Raw genomic sequence first — 23,507 nt, forward strand, 5'->3', positions numbered from 1 at the left:
GGCTGGATATATGCAAGTCTAATGTTGATTTCTTGTCCTAATTTGACAGTATGTAACTTAAAGCTGAGGGTCCGCGCTGGCTTTTATTGAAGCAGATGTGGCTGGCAGTGCAACTGGTGATTATGGGACCCAGACAGGCGACCAAGACACTTGTAAATCCAAATGAACCTGCAAAAAAGTAGACATAGTGATTCATTTCAAATGAGCTTGTTTCCAATCACCAAACCTGTATTGCTATTTGCAGTGGTTTTAGAGTTATGGGTTTACGTTATATGCGCGAACGAAAGCCGCTTGATAATACATAAGCGTTCGGTGATTGTTGGCCGTTTTACGTAATAACGGCATGACACTAAATCCTCTGAGGCAATCATTGCTTTAACTGATTCCACTAATGGTTATATGTTGTTCTTGTTGTTTATCCCTGCTCTTTATTGTAACAATTCATCCCATCAATATACAATTCGATTCTAGCTGTATTTTTTCCATACCTTTTTCGGAGTTATAAGATCAAAGTGTTCCCAAGCGGGAAAACTTTCTCTTCCTCAATGGCTCCATAACAGCGATAACTTGACAATAGTAATCGACAAGTGAATTACTAACTCCTCAAAAAACGTACCCATATACTCACAAAACAGGAAACTTCCATTGCTTTTCGTTGCTGCTTAGAATCAGAAACTGAGCTTCTTGATGCGCTTCCGGATCCGGTCACGGGGTATGGCCGGTGTCGAGGCTTTGACTGTCACTGGTGCATTTTCTTGGTGCGCACGTAGAATACATTAACATTACATATCCATTAATACATTAATACAATCATTACTAATAACCCCAGCCTATATCTTGCCATTCTTCCAGTCTCAATGAGTCTAGTGTCCACTCCATGTCCGGTGTTCTGCCAAAATATCTACCCATGCAATTCGTCCTACCAGAGGCTGATTTAATAGCCGCACAGTATTTTCGGTCTCCTGAGCATATGGCTCGTTCATGTATGGTTCAACAAACATAATTCCAACAAGCTCATCTTCCCCCAACTCTTCAAATAGCTAGATCTCATCTACATTTTAGATTTTGCTTTGACATTGAGTCATACAATTCATGAGTATGATTCAGGAGAGGCCACCCTTGGATTTATATCAGCTGAGGTTGTTTTTTGTTGTTTTTTCCCCCCTCCTTCGAGCACTTTAATTGAAACTATGCGTGTTTGTTTATTGTTTGCTCATGCTTGGTAAATATTGTGGGGTCTTTCTATTGTAATCTATTTTGCTTTAGCCGGCCGGCAGGAGTTGTGTATTGAATACTTGTTTCAGACAGGAATTGGGCCAGCTACAACAAGCCACAAAACTTTGAATGTATCTTTGTCTTCCTTGGCAAGAAAAGACATGCAACCAGCAGTATATTCGCATAGGTTGGCTTTTTCTATGTCTGCTGCTAATGTTATACATTAACGGCTACTTTACGCTGCCGACTCTGTGTGGTCTATATCTTTGCTGCTGTAACACTGCAAATTTCCCCATTGTGGGAATGATAAAGGACATCTTATCTTAATCTTCTTTTCACTTCTTGGTTGCTCTTATTTATTTAACTTTGAATGCTGCTCCTGAGATGACTTTCCCTCACAGAAATATTGAACCATTTTCAGATGGCTTTAATATACCGGCCAGGGGGAGTCTTCCTTCGTTGATGATGACCCAGTCTAATTTCCTTCCCTATAAGAGTCCACCATCCAAGTCGGAGGAACATTCATAGAGGAGGAAACATTTAATATCCTAAAAATAATAACTAGAGCTGCGACAAGCTATAAGGGGCCCTCACGGCCCTGGCTACATTGGGGTACTGGCTAGTTGGAAATGTGAAATATTTGCAAGAAAAAATGTGAGGAAGAATTGTTGCGTAAAGTTCTAGCAGATTTTGTTGTCAAAGCGTGGTCAATGTTTGAAGTAAATTCAAAATGGCAGACTTTATGTGCAATTTAGCATGTGGCTCCAAGAGACATTTTTGTAGGTCTTGGCCTTGCACATCATCAAATTTTCAAAAAGTTAGGTGAAACACACATCTGGGGTTGCTTTTTGGAAAATATCTAGGGGACTATAGCGAGCCATCTTTCAAAAATTGCACAACAAACTAATAAAATATTGATGATTTTGCCAGGCCTGGTGTGTGTGCCAAGTTTCATGAGTTTTATTTCATATATAGAACCTCCAAATGAGCGTTGATTTATTGGCGAACTATGCCCACAGCTTTTCACAAAAAATGACAAATTTCATGTTTTGACATCCTGAATGCCTAAACACTCATCCGAGCAAATAGGTGGCACTTCCACTACGATGAAAAATAAGTTGGTAGATGTCTTCAGGGTGGACTGTCCTCAAATTTGAAAAATTTAACAAACACACTTTCAATTTTATACTTTAATAGTAGGAGCCTTGATAGAAACTTCACTAAAAGCAAAGAATACTTGGTTAGATTAAACAAATTCAAAATGATTACTATATCAGAAACTTGGCTAGATGATAAAAAAGGAGTAATATGAATATGGAAGGATATACGATATTTACAACAAATAGGGAGAATAGATAGGGTGGGGGAGTTTCATGCAGACAATTCTCTTAGATGTAGTATAATAGAATGTGTGACGAACACAATGGAGAACATAATGGAATGTTTAACTATTGAAATATGCTAAAAAAATGCATCAAATATCATCATAAAGAGTACTTATTGGACACCAGGATCATGCCTCTACATATACAACTAGAACTAATGGACATGCTGAACGCATGCAAAACACGAATATTGTGTGGTGATTTTAATATCGACTTGTTGAACCTAAACGTACAACAAAAAAGCAACAGATTTCATAAATCAATGTATAGAAACTGTCATTTTCCAGTAATTACGAACCCAGAAAAATAACAGTTGACACAGCCACACTAATAGATAATATATTTACAAATAATATTGACTCTAAAATACAAAATGATTTTCTAATCAATGACATAATTGACCATCTCCTTGTCTTTGCAGTTCTGCGCTGCGCCAGTGGCAGGCTGGTTCAGCAGTTCCGGCTCACCGTTGAGCCTTTTTTTGTGTGTTTTTACCTTTACATTGTTTTATTTATTTTACCTCATTGCAGCAATGGACATCCAACTTGCGGTGGTTTTACTGCTGCTCGGGGCCGTTTTTTGGGCGATCGTGTTCGGAGATGTAACTTGGAGCTACGGATCAATCATGTACACAAGAGATCAGCTGTTAGCACGCCGTGCTAACCCCGTGCCGGCTCCCTCAGCGAGACCCGATATCCCCCACGAGCTGAGGAGGAAGAGACGGGGATGTCGCGTGGGGGCTAAACGCCAGGCAAAGAGGAGACGTTACCACCCCATCTATGTTAGATCCCTTCCCAATAATATGGATGCGTTAAACAGCTCTAACCCGGCACGAGAGGAACTTGCGGCAGGCTAGCTTGCTGATGTTCACGGAATTGTGGCTAACAGAGCTAACGCCGGACGCCGTCGTGGAATTGGACAGCTTCCAAATCCTTCGTGCGGACAGGAAACTGGAAATCGGTAAGAGGAAAGGAGGAAGGCTGGCTGTGTTTGTTAATGATATATGATATAACCCTGGGCACATCATTATTAAGGATCAACTTTGCAGTCAGGCCATTGAGCTGCTAGCTGTTAGCGTGCGTCCGTACTATGTCCCGCGAGAGTTCAGTAATGTGATCTTGGTCGCGGTCTACGTATCCCCCTCTGCTAACAGTGAGACAGCCTGTGATGTACTGACTGCAGCTGTGAGCAGGCGACAAACACAGCACCCAAATGCCCTACTCCTTATCTCTGGTGACTTAAATCATGCTTCTCCTTCCTCCTCTCTGTCTGCATTCACACAATATGTCACCTGCCACACCAGAGACAATAAAATATTGGACCTTTTCTATACCACTGTCCCTCCCCCCGCTAAGCAAAGCTGATCACAACTTGGTGGCTCTCCTGCCTGTGTACAAACCTCTGATCCGCAGGCAGCCAGCAGTGACACGCACAGTTCAGAGATGGTCCGGAGAAACCGAGGAGGCCTTAAAGGACTGTTTCAACACAACTGTGTGGGAAGTATTCAGCGACGCCCACGGAGAGGACATCAATGGCCTAACGGACACAATTACTGACGAAATTAATTTCTGCATGGAGAACACCATACCCACCAGGACAGTAAGTTTTTTCTCCAACAACAAAACCTGGATCACATCGGACTTAAAACCTCTCCTGAAGGAGAAAAAGAGGGCTTTTGTGTCAGGCGACAAGGAGGAGCTGAAGAGATTGCAATGTCAGCTGAGAAGGAGGATCAGAGAGGGGAAAAAGTCAGACAGAATGTGAATGGAGGAACAGCTGCAGGGATGTCTGGAGGGGACAACCAAAGACCCAGAAGGGAGGGGGGGGCTTTAGTGGGCAAATGAGCTGAACCTATTTTTCAATAGGTTCGATCAGATGCCTGCCCCCGCTCAGTCTCCCCTGCTGCACCCCCCACCAACACTTCCTGCTGCTGCGAAATACACCCTCTCCACTCCTCCCCCGACAGTCTTCAGTTCCCAGCCACATCAGACAACAACCACTTCTCCCTGTTCAGCCTTGTTCCTCACAACATCTCAGGTGAAGAACCAGCTGAGGAAGATGAAGGCGAGGAAGGCAGCGGGTCCAGATGGGATTAACTCCCAGCTCCTCAAATCCTGCGCAGGCCAGCTGTGTGGAATCGTCCAGCACATGATCAACCTGAGCCTGAAGCTGGGTAGAATCCCCCAGCTGTGGAAAACATCCTGCCTAGTTCCGGTTCCAAAGGCCTCCCATACGAAGGAGCTCAACAACTTTAGACCAGTGGCGCTGACGTCTCATCTGATGAAGACCCTGCAGAGACTGGTCCTCGTCCATCTGGGCCCCCTGGTGAGCTCTTCGATTGACCCACTCCAGTTCGCATACCAGCCTGGCATCAGTGTGGATGATGCCATCATCTACCTGATCCAAACTTCTCTCTCCCACCTGGAGAAGGCGGGGAGCACGGTGCGGATCATGTTCTTTGATTTTTCCAGTGCTTTCAACACCATCCAGCCCACGCTATTGGGAAACAAGCTGGAGCAGACGGGAGTGGCCCACCACCTCATCACATGGAGCCACGACTACCTCACAAACCAGCCACAGTACGTAAGAACACAGGACTGTGTGTCTGACGTGCTCCTCTGCAGCACGGGAGCGCCGTAGGGAACTTTTATGGCTCCCTTCCTGTTAACCCTCTACACCTTGGACTACAAATACAATTTCCCTACCTGACACCTGCAGAAGTTCTCAGATGACTGCGATTGTTGGCCTCATCACTGACGGAGACGAGAGAGATTTCGCCGCTCCTTCCTGCCGGCTGCTGTCAGACTTTTTAACAAGAACATCGGGTCAAGCCGACAAACAGGCAGGCATTAGTGCAATTGTGCAGTCCTAGGCTGCAATACACACGACTACTGTACTTTATCCAATGGTGTACTTAAATATTGTCCAATGATGTATTTTGTTTACCATTGCAGTAGTTCTATCATTGCAGTACATATATCATTGCTGTACTTTTATCATTGCAGTATTCTTAACATTGCAGTACTTTTATCATTATAGTACTTTCATCATTGCAGTATTTTTATCTTTGCCGTATTTTTTTATCGTTGCAGTATTTTTATTTATTTCCCCTCTGTACCATGGACAGACATTAGGAGTGTTCCATTACACTTGTGTATGTTGTGGGATGTAAGTGTGTATATCCATGGGGATTTGTGTATATATGTATAACCTGTGTATATTTGCATGCTTTTTATGAATGTCTGCTGCTAATGTTATACATTAACGGTTACATTACGCCGCCACCTCTGTGTGATCTATATCTTTGCTGCTGTAACTCTGCAAATTTCCCCATTGTGGGACTATTAATGGACATCTTTATCTTTGTCTTTATATCAGAAATAAGAAGACCAAAAACACAGTGTTACATTGCTGCCTTTAAGTTGGACCTAGAAAATCATAACTGGTCTGAGGTTTATTCAAACAAAGATCCAAACCTTGCGTATGACGCATTTCAGTTTTATATAATATATATATATATATATATATATATATATATAATAATCTCGCTATACCATAAACATTTTCCAAATATTACACTAATCAGGAAGTACAAAGCCTTGGATGACAAAAGGTATCGAGAACGCATGTAAAAAGAAAAACATAAAACTTTTATTCAACTGAGAAAAAAAGCTAAAAAACACTTGTACGTTCATGCAGGTGTTGCAGTGGTGGCAGCACACTTCACACGTGTACTGTAGTCGTTTCCCACTAAGAAATTCTGCTATACGAAAGATTGGACAATGCAAATATGATTGCCTACTAGAGAATACTTACTGTACATGAAAAACAACTCCACTGTTTCTTCGTGCTCTACATAAAACATTATAAAATCACAAAAAAATAAAAAGCCTGCTGATTGTTATAATATTGATGCCATTAATAAAAACTATTATTGAACATGTAGTGCAACCTTTTACCTACATATGTAATCTGCAATTCAAATCTGGTATTGTCCCATCAAAAATGAAAAATGGCAAAAGTCATCCCAATTTATAAAAATGGAAAGAGGCACCTATTCACCAATTAGAGACCAATATCATTACCAAAAATTTTTAGAAAAAGCTTTTTTCAAATAGACTTGATAACTTTATTCAAAAACATACATCCATCCATCCATTTTCAATACCGCTTCTCCTCACTCGGGCCGCAGGGGCCGCTGGAGCCTATCCCAGCTATCTTTGGGCAGTAGGCTTACACCCTGAATTGGTTGCCAGCCAATTGCAGGGCACACACAGACGAATAACCATCCGCGCTCACACTCATACCTAGGGGTAATTTAGAGTGTTCAATCGGCCTGCCATGCATGTTTTTGAAATGTGGGAGGAAACCGGAGTACCCAGAGGAAACCCACGCAGGCACGGAGAGAACATGCAAACTCCACACAGGATGGCCGGAGCCAGGATTCAACCCACGACTGGTGCTGTCTCTCACAGTGAGGCCATCGTGCTTACCAGTCGCCCACCGTGCCGCCTATTCAAAAACATATGCTTTTTAATGAATATCAATACGTCTTCAGAGAAAAACGGACTTCTTCAATGGCTGTAATGGAACTTGTGAAAGAAATACCCACTAGCATAGACAGTAAAGACTTAACTGTGGGGATTTTCATCGAGCTAAAAACAGCTTTTGACACTATAGATTAGGGCTGCACGATAAATCGAAATCTAATCGACATCGACGTTTGACGGGATCCTATATAAAACCAAGGATGTACGAAATAAGAAGTCTAAACACATTATATTGTTCATTATTATGACCAGACCCAACCTTTTGTGGGGAAATATGGGGAAATGCCTATAAAACATACACTTTACCTTTTTTTCAAGCTATAAAAAAAAAAAGCAATCAGAAATATTAATCAATCAAAACATAATGAACCAACAAATCCACTATTTATCAAATTAAACACCATGACATTTTATGACCTGGTTGATTTTAAAATAGCGCAAATTATGTACAACGCACATAATAACATGCCCTGCCACACTACTCAGAAACTGTTCGAAATGAGAGAAAGTTGATATAGCTTAAGGGGCACAAGTTTGTATAAAAAATCCAAACCAAGAACAAACATTAAGTAAAAGTGTTTTTCTGTAAAAGGTTATATTCTGCGGAATAATTTTGAAACCGACCTGAAAAGGTGTGAATCATTTGTTGTGTTCAAAAACATGTTGTAAAGTAAATTACAAACAAAAACCTATATAAATCAAATATAAGTAAATTGCCTAATCCTGAAATTTATGTTTCAGTGTAATGTAAACATGATTTATTATTCGATTTTACATGGATGATCTATTGTATTCATTTAAATTAAGTAAAAATGCATTGAGAACCGGGGGGTAGGATTGTAAACTGTGCTTTCTGTGAGTTCCTTTTTTTTCTTTTAAATCTTTTAATTATAACTATATTAATTTCTATTCTGTTTATATTTTAAATAAAAATCATCATCATCATTATATTAATAATACATTGAATTTGGAAGCACATTGTATTGTATTGTATTTCGAGACCCTCAAGGACACTGTGCATCAATAAAAAGCAATTAAAACTGAATTGTACCAAGTAAGAAAAATTGGATAAAAAAAATAATACTAATAATGATTGATAGAATTAAAATGAGGTGGTGCCGTCAGAGAGGGTAGGCAATCTTAAAGAGGTGAGTTTTGATTTGAAGTTGGTAAGCGACGGTCTGTTGTGGAGGTCAGGTGGCAGAGAGTTCCAAAGTTGATACCCATGGTGCTGAAATGGACAGGTGGAACAGTCAGCTGAATGGAGGAGGAGGATTTGAGTTGACTGGGGAGATGATGTTCAGTAGGTCGAACAGGTAAGGAGGTGAGTTGCAAGGTTATGGATGGCTTCGAAGGTAAAAAGGAGCTGCTTGAATTTGATCCAGGAGCCAGTTAGAGAATGGAGAATGGGGGTGATGTGATGGGACGAGGGTCTTCTTGTGATGACACAAGCATCTGAGTTTTGTACCAGTTGAAGTTTATGGAGAAATTTGTGAGGGAGGCTGAAGAGAACACAGTTGCAATAGTCGAGACAGGAGGTGACAAGGCTGTGGACCAGGAAAGAAGCGGATGAGGGTGAAAGGGGCGGAGTCGACTGATGTTGCACAGATGGAAGTAGACTGACCGGGTTATGTTATTGATATGCTTATGGAAAAAATAGAGTGCTGTCGAGGATGACATCCAGACTCTTGACCTGAGGAGAAGGGGAAATAATGTGGCCAACAAAAATGGGAAAACTGCCAACTTTGGATTGTATTGATTTTGTACCAAAAAGTAGAACTTCTGTTTTGTCGCTGTTAAGCAACATGAAATTATTTGTGAACCAATCATTGCTTTCAGATAAACATTGGGTGAGGGAGGGAGTGATAAGTTGGGTTTGCAGGAGAAATAGCGCTGGGTATAATCCGCGAAGCAATGGAAAAAGAGATTGCATTTTCAGAAGATGGCGCCAAGGTTTGCCCTGGGCCACACTTGAGGTGACTGGGTCGGTCTTGGATGAGAAGGTTTTAGCTGGATGAACTGAGTGCGGTCTTTTAAGTATGAATGGAACCAGTTGAGGGTGGTATGGGTGATACCAATGGAAGAAAGTTTATTGAGGAGGGCCACACTCAGGTCAAAGAAGGATGAGAATGGAAAGTGAACCGGAGTCAGCTGCAATGAGGAGATCAGAGGTGACTTTAAATATAGCTGATTCGGTACTGCGGAGGGGATGGAAATCGGACTGAAAAGGCTCATAATGGTTATTGCAGGTTAATTGACAATGGAGTTGAGTGGCGACTACTTTTTCCAGGGCTTTTGAAATTAATGGTACGTTGGAAATAGGCCCCAGGCTATTGTACTAGTTTTTGGTGTAAACCAGGTTTCTTAAGAATGGGGGTGGAATGATGGTACAGTGCCGGTGGAGAGAGAAGAATGAGTACTTGTGAGGAGGTAGTGAGTTGCATGCTCGGAAGATAATGTCAAGAAGTGAAAAAAGTGCTTTCGTGTTGCCTGCATTCGATGAGATGAGACTAGAGATAGAGGTTGTTTTGGTTGAGCAATAGATTTTTTTTTGGGGGGGGGGGAATAAAGAGAGAGACAGACCAGTTTTGCTAAAAAGACTTTCCAGTTGTCGACCTTTCAATATCACTGTTCTGAGCTTCTGCATTTTGCAAGGGGCAGTTGAGGAGAAGGAGACAGTGTGTGTTTTCAGTGGGGCTAGGGAGTTGAGGATGCTGGTAAGTTCATTGTTATACTGGGCTACAAGTGTGTCGGGCTTGGAGGGATGTTTGGGGATGGTGATTTTATCAATGTTAGAGCAGAGTTCTGGTGTTGATGTGCTTTATATTCCAGAATGAGATTGTGCAAGGGGATATGATGGCACACTATTGGGTACTCTAGCAATATACAAGTGACAGCCCATCTTTGAAAGTGTATATCTGATCGCGAGTTGGAGAAATGCCTGCATTACTCATTCTTGTCTCTAGGGGCACCACGTCAAATAATTTTGTATGGTTTAGAGGATAATTGACGAAAAACCTGGTTAAATCAGGCGTACAAGTACGTCTTTCTCTTTTTTACGTCAGTGTGCAGAAGGGTCTGACGCAACTTCTGACTCAGAATCAGCTTTGTCTGCATCGTCAATCATGTGAAAAACGACCGGAGGTTAGCAGTTGTGTAAGAAATCCGCCAGGATCACGGTGCAGAAGAAGATTGTAGTTAGGTGGGTGGAGCAGTGTTTGGGGAGCGCCAGAGAAGAATGTGCAGACTGGAGAGCATTAGAGGTCGCGATAGAGATGGAAAATAAAAACAATTTACCCTCGAGGAATGCTTTTGGGGTAAAAAAACAAATAAAAGCTCTCGATAAGCATGACAAAGGGAATGGAGTTGCTTTTGATGAGAGGATGACGCTTCGTCCTCGTAAAATCAAGCAGCCACCAAAAGAGGCTCCGCACGGCCCACATGGCGCACGCATTGCTTTGCTGGAGTTTTCTCGCAGCAAAGTCGACGAATACAAGTCGGATATGGACCCCAATTTGTCAGAAGGAAATATGTCGTGAGTTAAAGCAGCAGAGAATTGTCACCGGAGCCACCAGAACGAGGAGGTCAGTGCTAAATAGCTTGCAAGTTCCCATTCAAAGCTTTGTCACCCGTTATACTCATCATTCCGTTTATGCACATCAGTATGCACAAATATACTATGACAATATATATAATATGTTGCCAGTAATGTTAATAATACATGTACGGATCATGTGTCCTCTACATGTGGACAAAATATGTCGCGCACATCTGCGGCACGATGCATAATCGGCGGACTTGCCTATCGTCACTCTGGGTTGTATGCATACAAAATTATATTTGGTTCGGTCAGAACTCTCCTAAAAGCGCTGCTGCTCATTTTATTTTCTTCAGTAAATTGAAGAGATAAATGTAACTATGCCCCATGCTTGTATGTATTTGTGTGCGTGTATGCGATTGGAGGGGCAGTGAGGAGTGATGGGAAACAGAGAGATGTGGAAATAAAAGCAACAGTAAAAATCTATAAATTACTTAGAGTGAATTGAGCAGCCAAATACCTCCTCACATTGTTGGTGCAAAGGAAGGTTGAATATACTGCAATAAAATATCTCATATTTGCAATTGTTAACATTTCTGTAATTTACAGGACATGTATCTCAAAGTGATGGTTATGCCAGCCAAAAGACATCACTTTCACTGCAACCACTGGACCACTAGATGTTGAGGCAAACAAAGGACCTCCTTCAGCTATTTACTATCAATGAGCTGCTCCAGCACATCAAGGATGTCACACAAACTACTTTGCAGACAATTATTTTGAGGCGAGACCGAGCGGTCTGTGCCACTCTGCATGCAAAAAAAAGTCTCATTTGTATTGGGGGGGACAGGTTGTGGTGTACACAAAAACACATGCACTCTATCGCACATACACATTTGTTCATCATTATTCATTTCAGCAGTTCAATATTTTTACGCGCAAATAAACTTATTTTGTTATCAAAAACTCTTGACATGCTGTTGTTGTTATTTTATAGAAGTAAAGCATTATTTAGATGTTTGAGCTGTAGCAGTGTAAAAGTCAAGCTTGTGCTTGAAATGTTTGTTTTCACAAAAAGCTAATTTTCTCAGTTTTCTAAGTCATGAATGGGAATTTTGACCAAATTTTGCTATTTTGTAACGCTGTCAGCAAAAAAAAACGGAAAAAGAATAGAAATATACTGTTTTTTTCTGATGTAAGATGAGTCTAATCTTTCTTTTGGTAACTGCCATGTTTTATAGCATGAGGACACAATATTGTCGGCCTTGCAAAATCAGTCCAGAAAAACGCTGGGATTGAGGGGAATAGCTCCAGTGAAAATGGCTAGGATTTAATGAGTTAAGATGATGACAATGAAGTATGTTATGTCCATGATAAAGGCCAAAGTGGATTAGACTGTAACAGAATGATTACTGTTAACTGTTGTTTTATTTCAAGATATGATTATTATTTTTATTTAATTTTGAATGTTGTTCTGAGACATGATGGTTTTACCAAAAGTATAATCTGTTCACATTAGAGCATCTTTTGTGCTTCAATAGACAATGCTTTAAAACCGCTTTGTGTAATGAATATGACCTGTGTATATTGTTACTCTCAAATAATGACACATGAAGTAAAATAATTGAAAAAGACTAAAAACCTGTTAGTTCCAAGAAAGAGAATTTAACAAAATATGATATTATTATTATGATAATGATATTATTCAATGTAATATGCTGCTTAGTTATATGATATTAAGCATTGTGTTTGTTTGAGTCTATTAGTGGGGAGCAAGAAAGGTGTTTTTTGGGGTCGGCCACCTGCTCAAAAAGGTTTTTTTGGGGGGGGGGTCAGCCACCTGCTTAAAAAGGTTTTATATTAGGTCGGCCACCTGCTCAAAAAAGTTTTTTTTTAAGTCAGATAAGGTTGGCCATCTCCGCTGACAAAAGGTCACATAAATGTCAGTCAGCTGTGCAGGAACAGTGGTTTGTGTCAATCAGCTGAGATAAATGACAGAGGAAAATGTAACATAATGTGCTAACACCCAGTTGAGTCGATAAAAGCCCCCCCTCAGAGGAGTGCCGTGCTCTCTTCCTGTGAAATTAGTGCGACATTCTGACGGAAGGAACACATTTGCATTTTTCCATTTAAGACTTTGGATTTTTCCTTGCTAGATAAATTTTTCCTTCCCCATTTAGACTTCTAGAAATCATACTTCAGAATCAGAATCAGAAATCCCTTTATTGTCATTGTACTCAAGTGTGCAACGAGATTAGAGAACTCCCCGCTCCATTGCAATACAACAATAATTCAGATAAATATATAAATTAGATAAATAAGAGAATAGTTAGTGCAATGGAAAATAATACTGAATAGGGTATATAAAAACACATCACGTTGCTGTTCTGCAAGGTACGGGTGGTCGTGTGTGTGTGTGTGTGAGTTTAGAATGGAGATGGCTCTTGGGAAGAAACTGTTTCTCAGTCTATTGGTCCTTGATTTGATGCACCTGTAGCGCCTGCCAGAGGGCATCAGGTCGAACAGGTGTGAGTTTGGGTGGGTATTGTCTTTGACGATGTTGAGAGCCCTTCTGAGGCACCGGGCGGTGTAGATGTCCGACAGTGAGGGGAGAGGGCAGCCAATAATCCTTTGCGCTGTTTTGACTGTCCTCTGGAGCCTCACTCTGTCCGCCTCAGTGCAGCCGCTGTACAAGGTGAAGACACAGTACGTCAGCAGGCTCTCGATGGACAAGTGGTAGAAGGCCAGCAGCAGCTTCCTTTCCAGGTTGAATTTCCTGAGGACTCTCAGGAAGTGCAGACGCTGGTGGATCTTCTTTACCACTGCTGTGGTGTTGTGTGTCCAAGAAAGGTCATCGGAGATCTGTACTCCCAGGAACTTGAATGTGTGGACCCTCTCCACACACACGCCTTCGGTGCAGAGGGGGGGCGGCACCGTCTTGTTCCTCCAGAAGTCGATGACGATCTCCTTTGTTTTTGCAATGTTGAGTTGCAGTCTGTTTTCCTCGCACCAAGCCGTCAGTCTCTGGATCTCCTCTCTGTAGGCTGTCTCGTCACCTTCCGAGATCAGACCGACCACTGTCGTGTTGTCAGCAAACTTGACGATGGTGTTGTTACCGTGGGCCGGGCTGCAGTCGTAGGTGTAGAGGGCGTATAGGAGAGGGCTCAGCACGCATCCTTGAGGGGAACCGGTGCTCAGCGTGCGGGTGGAGGACGTGTAGGGGCCGAGCAACACAGTCTGGGGTCTGTTGGTCAGATAGTCCTTAATCCAGATGCGTGTGAGGGCAGGGAGGCCGAGAAGGTCCAGTTTGGCGACGAGGATGTCTGGCATGATTGTGTTGAATGCCGCGCTGTAGTCCACAAAGAGCATCCTTGCATAGCTCTGCTGTTGTTCCAGGTGGCCCAGCACAACATGCAGAGCAGTGTCGATGGCGTCCTCAGTGGATCTGTTAGCCCGGTATGCAAACTGGTAGGGGTCCAGAGTGGGAGGAAGGCAGTCCCTGATGTGCTGGAGAACCAGCCTCTCGAAGCACTTCATGATGACTGGTGTGAGAGCAACAGGACGGTAGTCATTCAGGTGGACGGCGGGTGACTTTTTGGGGACAGGAATAATGGTGGACGTTTTCAAGCAGGAGGGGATGACTGCTTGAGCCAGGAAGCGGTTGAAGACCCTGCAGAGAACATGTGACAGTTGGTGGGCACATGCTCTGAGGACCTTGACTGGTATTCCGTCGGGTCCAGTAGCTTTCCTGGGGTTGATAGCCAGGAGCGCGCGCCTCACATCGTGTTCCTATACGGTGAGTGGGGGGGAGTTGAGGCATAAAGTGCGGGGGTATGACGGTTGGGGCGAGTCAAAGCGAGCGAAAAAGCAGTTAAGCTCCTCTGCCAGCGATGCACTCGGGTCTACAGAGGTCGTGCTGCTGCCTCTGAAGTTGGTGATGCTCCGTAGACCCTGCCACACCTCCCGTGGTCTGTTGCTGGCAAGGTGGGCCTCCAGCCTCCTCTTGTAGTTTGCCTTGGCTAGCTTGATGCCTTTGCTCAGGTCAGCACGAGCCACCCTGTACTGGACTTTGTCGCCTGACCTGAAGGCAGCGTCACGGGCCTTGAGGAGAGAGCGGACCTGGCTGGACATCCAGGGCTTCGCATTTGGGAAGGTCCGTATGGTCCTGTGTAGGGACATAGTTTCCATGCAGAACTTGATGTAGTCCAGTACACAATGCGTGTAGACATCAAGGTCCTGATGATCAAAGAAGTCCCAGTTGGTGTCTTGAAAGCAGTCCTGTAATTCACTCATGGCGTCATCACGCCAGGTTTTCACAGTCTTTGTGGTGGGCCTGAATCTGCGCCTGAGAGGGGTGTACGCAGGTGCGAGCTGCAAGGACAGGTGGTCTGACTGGCCGAGGGGGGCGAGTGGGAGGGCCCTGTATGCGTGCTCTATGTTCGAGTACACATGGTCGAGAGTGTTGTCTCCCCTCGTTGGGCACTTGACATGCTGGTGGAACTCTGGGAGTACAGTCTTTAAATTGGCCTTATTAAAGTCTCCTGCTTCTATGTGAACGCCATCAGGGTGGGCCCGCTGATGTTTATTGATGACGCACGCGAGTAGCGAGAGCGCCGTGCTAGTGCTAGCGTCGGGAGGGATGTAAACAACTGTGACGATCACTGCCGTTAGCTCCCTCGGGAGAAAATAACATTTAACAGACATGAACTCGTTGTCGGGGGAAGAGTGCTTCTCGACGATCGTGCTATCACCGCACCAGTTCTCATGCACGTAAACACAGAGTCCCCCGCCCCTTCTCTTACCGGTCTCCCTCGTCCGATCTGCTCGATGTAGCGAGCGCCCAGCCAGCTGGATGCTAGCGTCTGGGACGTTGGCGTGCAGCCAGGATTCCGTGATGACGATCACACTGTGCTGTCTCGCACATGGTGGTTTCCTAGGATTTGGAATCCCAGATCGTCGATTTTGTGGACCACGGATCTGGCGTTGGTGAGGTAGAGACTCGGCAGTGGTTGCCTGTGGGGCTGCCGTTGCAGCCGTAGCAAGACACCGGACCTGCAGCCCCGCTTCTGCTTCCTCTCTCTGCGTCGCCTGCGCCGCCTCCCGATCCCGATGACAAGCCACGGTGAGCCGGGCGGCCTCGCCAGTTCGTCCGGAATTTTGCGATCATAGCAAAATTCCTCTGTGATGGTTATTTCGCATCGATATCCAATGTCCACGATGTCCTGGCGGGTATATCGATGCTGTGCCTCAGTTGGTGCCAATAAGAACAAGCAAACACTAATAAAAAGCAATAAGGAGCACTGGGAGGGAGAGCCATTAGCCGCTGCGTCTATGCGCGCCGCCATCTTGTTTTCTGTTAAGGTAACTAACCAAAATAATCTGTTTTCATGCATATAGAGAAAGAGGCAGTCAGATGTCCTAAATATTTTATTTCCCCCAAATTATCATTATCATTGATCAGGCTACGGATGTTTTAAGACTTAATAACCATTGATGCTAACCTAAATTAGACTTCTTTTTTTTTTTCCCGAATGAACGCAGAGGCTCACGGCTCTCCCTTCCAGTGCTCTTTCCTACTTTTTATTTAAGTATGTTCATTGTTTTTATGAACACTAACTGTCAGGTTTAATCACCTAAGCATTCTCTTAACACAGACAATAAAGGAAGACAAGAGTTGATCTTTTTACTCGCGAGGAGAACGAACGGAGGTGTTACATCTCCAACTTCGTTGAGAGGCACACTCCGCCGAGCACTCTATTTTATTGGGGAAGGCCTTAACTATAAAATGTATTTGCACTAAAAATTGAAGGGGGAGAACCAGCAGGAACATGTAAACATTTCAGACACGGAAAAACTGACATCAATGGCAGTCGTTAACTGATTGAAAAGGCAGCACTAAAGTCTCAGTCCTTATGTTTCAGAGGTGTGTCTCGGGCACACCTCTTTGATGTTGCAGCTATTGATCCAGTCTTCAGGCATCCGCTTCTCCTGAAGTCTTCTCATCCATATGGTTCAAACGTCGGTCACACTATGGAACAATTCCTTTGCAACACTAATAGAGTAAAATATGGGATAACTTATATATTCAACCTAACACTAACACTGGCCCAATATCGATACACCCACCAGGACATTGTGGACATTGGTTATCCATACAAAATAACCCTCTCATAAGAAATTTGCCATGATGACAAAATTCCTGACGAACCAGCAAGGCCGCCCGACTCACCAAGGATTGTCATCGGTTCCAGGAGGCGACGCAGGCAACGGAGGGAGAGGAAGCAGAAGCGGGTCCGGTCTCCTACTAAAGTTACGACAGCAGCCTCACAAGCAACCTCTGCCAAGTCTCTACCTCACCAACGCCTGATCCATAGTACATAAAATCGAGGATCTGGAATTGCAAATCTTGGGAATCCGCTATGTTCGGGACATTGGTGTGATCATCATGACGGAATCCTGGCTGCACTAGCATCCAGCTAGCTGGACGCTCGCTTCATCGCGGTGATCGTATGAGACACACCAGTAAAGCAGGGGTGGGGGTCTCTGTATTTACGTGCATGAGGACTGGTCAAATAACAACATGATCGTAGAGAAACACTCCTCCTCCGACTTTGAGTACATATCTGGTAAACGTTGGACTCATTTTCTCCCAAGAGAGCTAACAGTAGTGATCGTCACTGCTGTTTACATTCCCCCTGATGCTAATGACAACAACGGCTGGCCCACCCTGATGCCGTTCATATACTAGCATGAGACTTTAATAAGGTCAATTTAAAGACAACTCCCAAAGTTCCACCAACATGTTAAGTGCCCAACGAGGGGAGAAAACACTCTTGATCATGTGTATTAAAACATCAAGTACGCATACAGAGCCATACCCCTTTCCCCCTCGCCCAGTCAGATTCAGGCCCACCACAAAGACTGTTACGCTCTAGACCTATGACTGCAGCCCGGCCCAACTCTTGTTTTTCTAGAAATTATTATTATTAGGGCCCGAGCAGCGACTACTGCAAGGTCCTTGTTGTTTTTGTAGAAATTATTATTATTATTGGTAATTATTATTATTATTATCATTATTATTAGGGCCCGAGCAGCGACCGCTGAAGAAAACTGCAGCTTATCGTCTGGTGCGGCTTGCATAGTTTTTTATTTATATTTTGTTTGTCCTGCACATAACATCACCTCTGCATCACCAACACTGACTTCCATTCCAAACCCATCCACACAGTCTCTTGGAAACACCCACACTCAGGTCACTGGCACCAGTTATACTTGATCATAACACGCACGCCTGATCTCAGAAGCATCCTTAAAACATGCAGCCTTCACAGTGCAGTCTGCGACACAGATCACTCGCTTGTGCTTTGTAGAGTCAAGCCACAAGCAAAAAACCTGTACAGAGCCAAACTCAAAGGAGCCCCCCGCATCGGCAGATATCGACAGCAAAACATACGACCCAACCAAAGCTGCAGCCTTCCTCCGTGCCCTTGAGGATTCTCTCCCCGACCCACCCCTGTCTTGCTCTGCCCAGCAATACTGTGATGGCTTGAGGGACGCCATTTACAACCCAGCCCTAACAGTGTTTGGCAAAAAGCAGGGTAAGCCAAATGATGGGTTCGATGCCAACCAATCAACATTGGCACCAATTCTCGAGGAAAAACCCATCGCCCTCACAAATTACAAGTTCACTCCAAACACGCAAACTCTACAGGCCCTCCGATCCTCTAGGAGGAAGCTTAGACCAGCCTTTTGACGCTGTGCCAACGACGAACTGGCTTCAGCTCTGCATCAACGTACAATTAGCTGCTGACACAGGCAACATCAGACTCATGTTCAACAGCATTAAAAAGGCACTCGGACCATCACCCCGCACAATCGCCCCAGTGAAATCAGCCTCAAGAGAAAACATCGCTGACCGCTCTAAACAGCTGGACCGATGGGTGGAACACTACTCAGAGCTGTACACCAGGGACAATAGTGTCTCCAATGCAGCCCTCAGGCATGTAGGGTGCCTACCAGTCATGGAAGAGCTCAACACGGAACCAACATCCGAGGAGCTAAGCAAAGCCATCAACAGCGTGACCAATGGGAAAGCTCCATGAGTCGATGGTATAACTGCCGAAGTCCTTAAGTGCGGGAAGCCTGCTCTTCTGCATAGACTGCACAGGCTTTTAATGCTGTGCTGGAGAGAAGGCTCTGTCCCACAGCACATGAGGAATGCAAACATTGTCACCTTGTATAAGAACAAGGGAGACAGGAGTGACTGTAACAACTACCGCGGCATCTACCTACTTAGCATAATCGGCAAGCTCTTTGCTCGAGTTGCACTAAATAGACTCTAAATCCTCTCAGAGAAGCTCTACGCAGAGTCACAGGCAGGGTTCAGAGCAGGAAGATCAACTCTTGATCTGATCTTCACCCTGAGACAGCTGCAGGAGAAGTGCAGAGAGCAACGTAAACCTCTGTACATGGCCTTCGTCGACCTTACCAAGGCCTTCGACCTGGTGAACAGGAGCGGACCCTTCCAACTGGTGGAACGGATCGGCTGCCCACTAAGACTCCTCAGCATCCTCCAGTCCTTACACACAGATATGAAAGATAATGTCCAGTTGAGTGGGTGCACCTCTGAACCCTTCATCATCTGCTGTGGTGTCAAACAGGGTTGTGTGCTGGCACCCACTGTGTTTGGGATGTTTTTCTCTCTCCTCCTGCGCCTAAGGAACATCAATTGAGGGAGTATACCTACACACCCGGACAGACGGCAAACTTTTCAATCTCTCCGACTGAAAGCAAAAACAAAGGTCAGCCCATCACCACCATCCGGGATAGGTTGTTTTCCGATGAAGCAGCATTGGCAACACAGACCGAGAAACACTTGCAGATTCTCCTCTACCAGTTCAGCCAAGCATGTCAAGATTTCAACCTCACCATCAGTCGAAACAAAACCAAGACAATGGGCCAGGGGACTACAGCCCCACCCTCCATCACCATCAACAACTACACACTGGAAGCTCTGAGTAGCTTTACCTATCTCGGGTCCACCATCACCAGCAATCTGTCACTCGATGCTGAGGCCAGCAGTCGGATTGGGAAAGCAGCTTCCACTTTTGGGAAGTTAACATCTAGACTATGGGAGAACAGTAGGCTCACCATCCATACCAAGGTGCAAGTGTACAGAGCCTACGTTGTCAGTACTCTCTTGTGTGGCAGTCAAGCCTGGACTCCCTATGCACACTATGACAGGAGGCTAAACTCATACCATCTGCGTTGTCTGAGACATATAGTGGGAGTCACCTGGCAGGACAGGGTCACAGACAGCGCTATCCTGGAGAGAGCACAGCTCCCCACCATGCACTCCCTGATGATACAACGGCGTCTCCACTGGCTGGGGCCACGTCCGTCGCATGCACAATGGCCGCATGCCAAAAGACACTCTGTATGCGGCGCTACAGTCAGGGAAGAGGCAGGTCGGCCACCCACTGCTCCGATACAAGGATGTCTGCAAGCACGACCTCAAATCCTTCAACATCAATCCAGCCACATGGGAAGACGTCGCCCTGGACCGTCAGAAATGGAAACAAGCTTTACGAAATGGACTGCACACCCACAAAACCGCCCTGGCTCTACACCAAGAAACAAAAAGGAAGTTGAGGAAGCAGAAAGCCACCATGCCTTCACCAGCACCGGTTCCAGCCCACACTTGCGACGTCTGTGGCCGTGTCTGCCTCTCCCGAATTGGACTCACCAGCCACAGGAGAAGCTGCGTGAAGATCTAACCTCCTCCAGACACAAGAAATCGATGGTCTTCTGAGACTGTGATGCCGATGACATATATATATATATATATATATATATATATATAAATATATATATATATCTGTATATATATATATATATATATATATAAAATATATATAAAATATATACAGACGCTCTCAACGTCTGTTCCCTAGATATTCACTGGTGCAGGTGGAGAATGCTGACGCCTGCAGAAACCAACCACCAGTTCTTTGGATTTCCCAGCATTGATTTGGAGGCTTTCATTGAAAACAATTTATTTCATGCGCAGCAGTGGTAATGACTTTGTTATGGTCAACAAAGTTAGCTGCACCAACTCAAGAAATTGCAGAAAAATATATTTAGAATTAGAATTAGAATTAGAAATCCCTTTATTGTCATTGTACTCAAGAGTGCAACGAGATTAGAGAGCTCCCCTCTCCAGTGCAATACAACAATAATACAGACAGATATATAAATTAGATAAATAAGAGAGTGCAATGGAAAATAATACTGAAAACACATCACGATGCTGTTCTGCAAGGTAAGGGTGGTCTCGTGTGTGTGTGAGAGTTCAGAATAGAGATGGCTCTCTGAAAGAAACTGTTTCTCAGTCTATTGGTCCTCGATTTGATGCATCTGTAGCGCCTGCCAGAGGGCATCAGGTCGAACAGGTGGGAGTTTGGGTGGGTATTGTCTTTGACGATGTTGAGAGCCCTGCTGAGGCACCGGGCGGTGTAGATGTCCGACAGTGAGGGGAGAGGGCAGCCAATAATCCTTTGCGCTGTTTTGACTGTCCTCTGGAGCCTCACTCTGTCCGCCTCAGTGCAGCCGCTGTACCAGGTGGATACACAGTACGTCAACAGGCTCTCGATGGACGAGTGGTAGAAGGCCAGCAGCAGCTTCCTGTCCAGGTTGAATTTCCTGAGGACTCTCAGGAAGTGCAGATGCTGGTGGACCTTCTTTACCACTGCTGTGGTGTTGTGAGTCCAAGAAAGGTCATCGGAGATCTGTACTCCCAGGAACTTGAACGTGTGGACCCTCTCCACACGCACGCCTTCGATGCTGAGGGGGGGCGGTACCGTCTTGTTCCTCCCTAAGTCGACGACGATCTCCTTTGTTTTTGCAGTGTTGAGTTGCAGTCTGTTGTCCTCGCACCAAGCCGTCAGCCTCTTTACCTCCTCTCTGTAGGCTGTCTCGTCACTTTCCGAGATCAGACCGACCACTGTCGTGTCGTCAGCAAACTTGACGATGGTGTTGTTGCCGTGGGCTGGGCTGCAGTCGTAGGTGTAGAGGGCGTATAGGAGAGGGCTCAGCACGCATCCTTGAGGGGAACCGGTGCTCAGCGTGCGGGTGGAGGACGTGTAGGGGCCGAGCAACACAGTCTGGGGTCTGTTGGTCAGAAAGTCCTTAATCCAGATTTATAGTGCAGCCGAGCCATTCCATGCCTTTTGTAATACCTGCTAAAACATTAGCATCCATCTTCTAACCACAAACAGTTGAATGCACGGCATTCTTTTGTCCTTGTTTACACTGTACTTGAAGTACAAGCGTTATTTGAAGATAAATGTATGTAAAATAATGGGCTGTCACACCGAGGTATTTGTGGTTACTGAGAGAAGTCCGGTCAACACCGGTGAGCGCGACTGCTGCCGCCTTCTCCGCTTCTTGCAAGTCTTGAATGAGGGTTGCAATGGTGCTGTCGCGAGTGCTTCCGCCTTCTCCGCTTCCTGCAAGTCCTGAATGAGGGTTGCAATGTTAATCTTGAGGATCCGTAAGTGTAGTCGGATAAAATATATTTACATACATATATATATATATATATATATATATATATATATATATATATATATATATATGTATGGGCGGTACGATGGCCGACCGATTAGCACGATGGCCTCACAGTGAGAGACAGCATCGGTCCTGGGTCAATCCCGGCTCCGGCCATCCTGTGCGGAGTTTGCATGTCCTCCCCTGCCTGCGTGAGTTTCCGCCAGGTAGTCCAGTTTCCTCCCACATTCCAAAAACATGCATGGCAGGCTGATTGAACACTCTAAATTGTCCCTAGGCATGAGCACGTAACCAGTCGCCATATGCTGACCCTGCACCACTTGAAGCTCCAGTGATCCACTGAATGAAAAAGCGGCCCAGATCATGATGGACCCCTCCACCTACTGGGCCGGGCAGAAAACATCTTTGGTGGGATCTCCTTGTCATGCCAGTTACGTTGGAAGCCATCTGGACCGTCAATGTTACATTTTTTCCCTCATCAGAGACCACAACTTTCTCCCACCTTTTAATGCCCCATGTTTTTTGCTCCCTGGAAAACTCCAAATGCGGAGTTTTGTAGCGTTGAAGGAGACAAATTATTTGAATTTGTTTCTCCTTTTGAAACCCATTTCCTGCAGATACAATCTGTTGGATATTTGGTTGGCACCAGTAGGTAAGGGCCTTAACTAAGGTTCAAGAGCGCCCTGTGTCCTGAAGTACGGCCAATCGGATCCTCCGGCTCAGTGCATGTGTAATTTTTTGGGGTCAACTACTTGACTTTTGTGTTCCATAATGTTTCGATCTTTCATAGAATTTATGACAGTCTTATTGCGTCCAACCTCAGCAACAATGGCACACTGCGAGAGGCCTTGCTTATGCAGCTTGATGATCCGACCACGTTCAAAAAGAGAAGGCTTCTTAGCTTTAGACATCAGGAGGGCATGACCGTGTAAATGCCTTAAAAATAAATTTGAATTTTGGCAGATTTTTACTTTTTATAGCCTCTGGTCTTAAACTTTTGATCACGTGGTAAACAACCTATTTCATTTTTTTTCTTTTTAGATTACAATTTCCAAATGTTTCTTGTCCAACTCCCTCTTCTTGCTTTTGCATATTGTAGCTCTACTTAAAGCTCATTAACTTCCAAAAGTGCCAAAGGCAAATTCTAGCAATTTTTCAACTGGTTTTAAGGTTTTCATTTTAAGATTAAAAATAGTTTTTTGAGAAATTTATATAATGATAAAAAGTTCCTGAAAATAAAAAAAATAAAGA

General features: G+C 44.5%; 1 protein-coding gene across 13 annotated transcripts in view; it reads left to right on the top strand.

Moving 5' to 3' along the window:
• Positions 1-23,507, top strand: part of trdmt1 (tRNA aspartic acid methyltransferase 1) — a 173,099-nt gene that overhangs the window by 107,100 nt on the left and 42,492 nt on the right. The window lies entirely within an intron of this gene.

The sequence above is a fragment of the Idiotropiscis lumnitzeri genome, chromosome 19 (genome assembly GCF_059441095.1).
Source record: "Idiotropiscis lumnitzeri isolate Australia: NSW breed Sydney's pygmy pipehorse chromosome 19, RoL_Ilum_1.0, whole genome shotgun sequence".
In the NCBI taxonomy this organism is placed as follows: Eukaryota; Metazoa; Chordata; class Actinopteri; order Syngnathiformes; family Syngnathidae; genus Idiotropiscis; species Idiotropiscis lumnitzeri.